Genomic DNA, 7627 nt, shown 5'->3' on the forward strand with positions numbered 1-7627 from the left:
AACAATTAATCACAAGAGTTCAAATACAATGAGAACAAGGTACAGTATGTTTGCTCATCTGCCTCTCTGTCAACTCTCAGGAAGATTAAGAGGAAAAACCGACCTCACAAATAGCCTGACTCATTAAATAGTCAACCCTACTTATGGCAGTAATTAAGACTTTTTTCCTCATGAATGTCGCTCACTATAAGGGGAAATAACATTTTGGAATGGTTTTACACACAGGAACTCCCAGGATCTAAGCCACAGCACTTCCAGCAAAACTGCTGTTTTATTAGCCTGATGAGGAAAAAAGTATCAGATCAGTGTCTTATATGGAATAGCTTTTGTTTAGTTAAAAAAAATTAATTTCCACATCTTAAGGTTGTGACAAATCCTTTGCCTATTGCAGGTGTCAGAAGGTGGTGCTGAACAGAAATCTGATGGTAGAAAAAAAATTCTATCACTTCATCTGGAGAAACCCAAAACAGTAGGTGCCTAAGAGATGCAAATACTAAGCTCTCCGTAGTGAGACTGTGATTCATGATCACTGGAAAGGATCACACAGTAATACAAATTTGACTCAGGTCAGAGGTGGGCCATACAATGACACTTTTGTCAAGTTGATCACAGCATATGGTAGGGATTTTGTGCCAGCATTCTGTTTTTATGCTAGTTTTGTGCCAACATAGGGCATAAACTTAGAGTGGCCTAGAAAAGCAGTAATTGCTGCAGGAGAAAGCCTTCAACAAAAAAGATGATTTTAACTTGGAGAGTGAAATCATCCCAGGTTAGTGCTGTTTCCAATGTGATAAGATGAGTTCTAACCTTAAATCTGCAGCACTGCCAAGCCACGACCTGAACCGTTAACTCTGAAGAATGATTCAGAAAGGAAATGTTAATATTATTTTGCAGACTGAAGTGAAACTTCTGCAAAATCTAAGACGCCTGAGGACAGAAACCCTTCTTTGGGCTTTGTAGAGATCCAGAGAAACTATTTGAACATCCAAGAGAGTACTTAACTTGATTTGGTGCTATTGAAGTGAGCAGCAGCATCGCAAGGAGTCCCCAGTGAGCTGACAATGACAATGAGTGAGATTGTTACTTGTAAGTCACTGAGGGCAGAAGGGCACAAGATGTTGCAGCCCTCCACTAGTTATCTGCATCACAAGTACAAGAGTGGAAGTGGAATGGGCTCCCCAACTTCATGCAAGTGGATGGGGAGGAAAGGGAAAGAAAAGCCAAGCCTCTGTGCCTTGCAACATCAGTTGACTTAAGTTATACCTCAGAAAGTCCTATGGCAATTTACTGCCTCCTTGCAGCATCAAGAAAACTGCCCCACTGTAAGACCCCCTAACATCCACATCAAAGGCAGCTAACTTTTGCTAGATCAAACTTAATACAAACAGCAGCAGCACACACAGTAAGGAATAACAGGAATAAAAGGGAGCAAATCAAATAAGCCGCTGAAAGAAAAACTATGGCCAAAGTTGAGCTGCAGCTTCTGACTTAGAGTATTTGATGTGCAGATTGCAATGTCAGCTGAAGAAGCAAATCCTCACAACTCTTGTCAACAGATACATTTTTTTCCCCTAAAAAGAAATTATTTAAGCTTTTAAGATCTTTGTAGCAAAAGATTATTCCTCTATGTGTTCACTAAAAAAAACTCTTCACTTTTCCTCCCTACTGGCAAATAAGTTTTCCTTTATTGAATAAATGTTTTTCTTTCTTCTCTCAAACCAAGAAATTTAGCTTCAGTGCCAATGTGTGCTTTGTTTTATAAAGAGAAATTCGGTCATTGGTAATGCTGCCAACTGTGGTGTTACTGCCAGGTCTGGAATATCTGGAGTTTCACTTAGAGCCTCAGAACAAGTGACTGTATGACAGTCTGAGTTTCCATGTTTTTTCAAGTAATATTTTAGCCCTCATAGTTCCAGAAGAAAACTTGAAATATGACCAAAGAGCACACTAGAGAATGAAAGGACACTGTTTTAAAATCTCGTTATTTTGTAGTCCAATAGTGGTTGGGGTAGGCCTGAGTTATATATTTATTTTTGCCAGTGTGGTATTTCATTATTAAAGGGAAACCACTTATTGCCACAGTGGATTTGCAGTTACAGATTTATTGGTCTCAGGCTGTATTTATATATTTTTTTCTTAGTTCACATTGCTTGGAGCAAAACATTGCCTCCTTCTGCACAGTTCTCCTATGAGGTTCAAATAATCCCCTTCAGATTTAGAGAATGTAAAAATTTAACATATCATTCAATATTCTTCAAGAACCACTGCGGAAAACAGGAAATAATAGGGACAGCCACACTGCCTTGCTTTGGGCTACAGGCAATTTCGTGTGTTGGTGCCAAAGTTAAATTTGTCAAAATCTTTACAAAAGCAAAACCAAAAAGATACACAGTCTTTGATGACTTTCTAAAGTGAAAGAACAAACACAGTGACTAAATGTACTAGCCTTCTCCATTGATGCATATTATCTCTTCCAGTGATGGTTTTTTTACTCTCATAACAGAATGATAGAAAAAGAGTAAATTAATCTCAATCTTTGTTCTATTGTTTTTTTTAACCTATTACTTACCTGTAGATTAGGTTATACTCCCACAGACAGAATAAATTTCCATGGAAATATACAGTTGTAAACAGTGTAGAAATTTACTGTTTAGTTTATATTTTCCATTCTTTTTTTCACTGTTTTAGAAAGTACTTCTTTTAATCTATTACATATATTAAAATTTTAATACAAACCAGAGCACCAAAAAATTGAACATAACAGTGCTAAAACAAGATATTTTGATGGTCATGCCTAGAAGTTACTCTGAAAATTCATGTTGAGGGAAATTTTAAAATGTAGGTATTTTGTTCTGAATTTTTTTATGGAAGTGTTGGAACATCTCAGGAAATGGAAATGTCAATGCCCAAATGCCTCTGCACACAATAATATTAAAAATATTAAAGATCAGACTTGCAAATATATTTAAGTGCCTGAAAACCAAGATAGCCCCCTTTTGTTTGTAGCACAGAAATGTTTAAATGTCACTGATTTGATTCAGAGCCAGCCACTAATGTGAAAAATTCCACTAAATCTCTAAGTGCCTAGATGCCTTCATGTAGGCACTAAAGACCAAAATGTGTTTAGTTTGTATTCAGTACTCTCATTACAAAACATATTTTCAAGGCCAGATCTAATACAATTACTGCAACACTAGCTATCAGACTTGAGTATTGTTTTTTTGCCATGCCAACAGACTATGTAACTGAAGAGCATGCTTTTCCTATTCTTTCGTACCTGGAACTCTACTGATGTACTGTAGGGAGTGAAAATATACTTGAAGGAACTAGTTGTTTAGCAATTGATACAAGTCAGGAGCATATCTGTAGGAAATGCAGTTGCCTCTCTGCTAGATTGCCAGATTGCAAAGGACATCCTATGTTTGAAGCATTCAGTAGAATAGATATCGCTGTCAAAAGGATACAGCAGATTTATGCTCCAGAGCTATCTCTGAATCTCTCTCACTGTACATTCTGCTAGCAAAACATTACATAGAAAGAGGGTTTTGTACTTACAAGTTTCATGCTCCTATTCCCCCAACTGTCTTTCCAGCCTGACCCACCATTTATTTCACAGTCTCATGAGTCCTGGGTATCACTGAAGACAGTCTAGTATTTGTGCCCAGTCTTTATTTTCCTAAGCCAATAGACAACATATTTTAATGGAAGAACACCAGTTTCCCCCAGCTGATGACTTGATTTACTGGCTTCAGGAGTTTCTTAGATCTCAGTCATGTATTTGAAAGATGAACTTGGCTGTTTTTGTTGACAATTCACCCTGTGGTTGTCTCCTGACTTTGTGAGCTTCTAGTTTGGAATTGTAACATGCTCTTTTCCAACAAACATCCATCTAAACTTTCTAAGGACACACTTCTAGGTTCACTCTCTCCATTTGTGAGTTGCTGATGTGTGGATATTTCTATCTTACTGGTCAGAGAAGCTTAGGCATGACTACAGTGGTAGACAGGAGAGAGACATGGAGGGAAAGACACTACTGCCCCAAGTCATAGCTCATGCTTATGTATGGGGAGTTGGCAGAGCTGGAGGAGAGATCATAAACAGTCATTCTAGGGATATAAAACAGTGGGGGCTTGCAAACTTGTGCAAGTAATTTCATGTCATGTAAAGACTCACAGAACGTGTTTATAAGCTTTGCATCCTGTCCTGAGCTAATGAAATGGGAAACAGTGAGTCAGTCTCAGTTTCTTGTGTTACTTGAAACGCATGGAATGATTATACTGTTGGCTGTCTCAGAGGAAACAAAACAGAAGTATGTGTTTGAACCATGCCTTAGTTTTCCAAAAGTCTGAATAAATCCAATCACTATCTATCCAGACACATATCTCGTCTTTGTTGTGTTAAGCTGCAACGAACTCATTCTTCTTGGCCCTGGTTAAAAAACAGCAGTACAAGAGGACAGATTCCTGCAGTGGACCTCAGTACTGCAAGTGACAAGTACTTTCTATTCCAATAGTACATGTCAGTTTTCCTGGGCATGATGTTGAAGGATATTAAGCTTCTGCAGAGCTGAGTTCCTGTTGCTTCCCTTTTCCATTTAGTTTCCTCTGCACAAGCAGTGGAAAGAAGTACCAGGTTTCTTGTCAGTCCCATGAGGGGATACTCCGTGTGCTGGTCTGCGTAAGCTATAGTTTTTAACTGTCAGCTTTGCTTTCAGACCACTAGTGCCAGAAAAGTGCATCTTAGAATATTATAGAGTATCTGATTATAAAGAGCCCATTATACATAAATACAATGCAGTGTTAAAGCTTTCTCAGGAGCCAACACTATGGTAATGTTAGTATGCCAGCACCCATTATAAAACTATGTTTTCATCCACTCATAAAGGGAGTCATTGGAAAAAATGTGTCCAGCTTCCTTATCTCTCATTTTGTTTATCAATGTCTTGAGATGTGAGAGGTTTGGGCCACTTCTTATAAGACTCTGGGAGCTTCCAAGCTGCAGGACATGAAGTTGGAAAAGAGAGAATTACAGGAGATTTGGGAGCCGGGAAGAACTTCAAGTAGGACAGAGGCAGAATATGCAGGAACTGCTAGGCCAGCACACTCATTTCCTACTTCTCTTACTCTGTCATGAAAGTGAGGTGAAGAGAAGATTCATAATGAGTAGCTTTTTCAGGAACTTGTATCAAGAACACAGAATTCACAAATTATGAATGTGAGACTAAGTTATGCTCCAAAACAATGTCTAGGAGACATTTTCTTGCACACAGCCACTCTTGAACTTAAAACAGCTTTGCTCTGCTTGGCATTTTTCTTCATGCTTTTTTTGCAGCTATCTGCCATCTACTCCAATCCAACTTCCAGCATTGATAGGCTTGAACTCTTTGTGGCTTAAACTGCTTATCCAGAATAGCTATTATTGCTGCTCCTCGGTGTCTGGCTTCCCAAGCTTTCATTCCTTTGGTGTATTTCAGACTTCCTGTTGTCGCTATCAGAATGAGTCCTGCTGGCAAGCACTTTTTGACACATGCAAAATACAATGCATGTCCGGTCTGAAGTCCAATCTGATAATAAGGAAACGACGTCGCCAAGAAAAGTGGGTAAAATCCCCGTACTGTGAGCCAAAATATACCCCCAGTATTTCAGCTGCCTAGCAGATTTCATATCTGCCCCTTTGCAGATATCATAAACATTTTCCTGTTCCCTGCATTTCCACTTTCCAATTTATTCAGAAATATAAAAGAGATGAAATGTTTTCCACAGCGGTAATAGTTAGGCAGTAAGTAGCCAACAGAAAATAAAAGCATCTTGGGCACCTGCTAAAAGCAGTTTCAGATTATCCACAGATAGCTGGAAAGTGCACAAAATTTTTCACGCGCGCACATGTTTTTGGTAATTTGTTATATTGCTGGACAGTTTGTCATCAGGAATATACCTAGTCACATCCATCTCTGCTTACACTCATCTACAACTTTTTGAAAACCAGTCTAAGAAGAAAAACAGCCTCAAATGGACTACCAGCATTCTGTGCTGTCAAATACTGTATTTATGACTGTCCAGTAGCAATGGAAAATGCTTGCAGTAACAAAAAGCTGTTATTAGACTACAATATACTATGCCACTAACCTTTTTTAATTCATTTTATGGTATACTCTGTTTGTCATATATTCTGAGTTATGAACCTATGCTCAGGGACACTAGCTCCCACGTATTTGCCGCAACAGCAACACATCTCAATTTAACAGAAAAAAACGCTGATCTGGAGTCAAGCCCTACTGAAATAGGTTTGGGGTATCTTCAGAAGACAGCAAGTCAAAGAATGGTATTAAAAAATTGCTTCTGTCTTGTGTTTCTCCATGGAGAACAAGAACACATATAACCTACATATTAAGCGCTGACAAGTTAAGACAGCATATTCTCCTTTACTTTTGGGTCACATTAGGAGACTACACACTGTTAATTCTCAGGCCTCACCCGAAAAGCAAAATCCCAGTGAGCTCTGGCATCTCAACTGGAGTCACACTCTCAAGTTCAGCATTTCAAATACTGATTGTTCAGTGCTAGGAATAGCAGGTGTACATCAACTGCTTCCACAAACTACTTATTTTTGTTTCCTGAGGGATGGGAAAGAAGGGGAGGAGTAATGACAAGGCTAGGACAATACAATCCACAAAACTATAGTTTCAGGCTGAGTACCCTAATCATATCAATGAAGAAAGTAAGCACATAGTAAAACTACTGCATATTGTTTTCAACTGACTTTCTGCTGTTTGGCCTTGCTGGGCACTAATAACAGTTTGGCTGGAGAGAGGGAGCATTTCCATCATGGCTAATGTTTAAAAACATGTTAAATATCTGTCAAAGATGACATGAGAATTATGCATAATGGTTTGAGGCAGAGATCTGGCCCGCAATTCTGCTGGGCCCTTCCTGCCCTGAGAATCTACAAGGTAGAATTTCAGTCTAGAAAATATATCATCTGTCAATTTATCAATACAGTGGTTATTTAAATTTTGTCATCACCCACAGATGTAGAGGCCCATTTTCAGACCTCTGCTCAGCTTGCATGTGTAAACCACAGCTGGGGAATTTGAGGGTTAGTCCATTCAAGTAACAACATGAAGTTCATAGTAGGTCCATCAAGAGCTAGTTGAGGTGGCAGTTCCTTTTATACAGACTATCAAATCCATGCGTTAACAAAAGATGGGCAGCTATAGCCAAGACCTGGGAAATAGCATATAAATTATACCATCACATTTAATAAAGCAGAAGCAACTATAGAACAAAATTGTTCCTTTCCAGGTGAGATGGTAGGGGTATTACTGTATGGACAGAAAGTTCAGTTTTGCCAAATTGCTTCATCCACTTTAGAAGAAATGTAAAGTGACTGCAATTGTTCAAGTATTCATTGACAAACCTAGGATTTTATTCAATTTAATAGAAAATATCCATTTTCTATCACCTTCATTGCACAGCTGAGCTTTACAGGAAGTGACTGCTTCAACATAGCTTATGGCTGCTGGAAATGACTGTAGAACCTGATGCTTGGATCTGCTATGTAACCAAGACTGTTTGGATCAGATCAGTACTTGAAAGAAAAAGCACTGGGAAGCATGCAAGGGTTTCAG

The sequence above is a fragment of the Dromaius novaehollandiae genome, chromosome 4, assembly GCF_036370855.1.
Source record: "Dromaius novaehollandiae isolate bDroNov1 chromosome 4, bDroNov1.hap1, whole genome shotgun sequence".
Lineage (NCBI taxonomy): Eukaryota > Metazoa > Chordata > Aves > Casuariiformes > Dromaiidae > Dromaius > Dromaius novaehollandiae.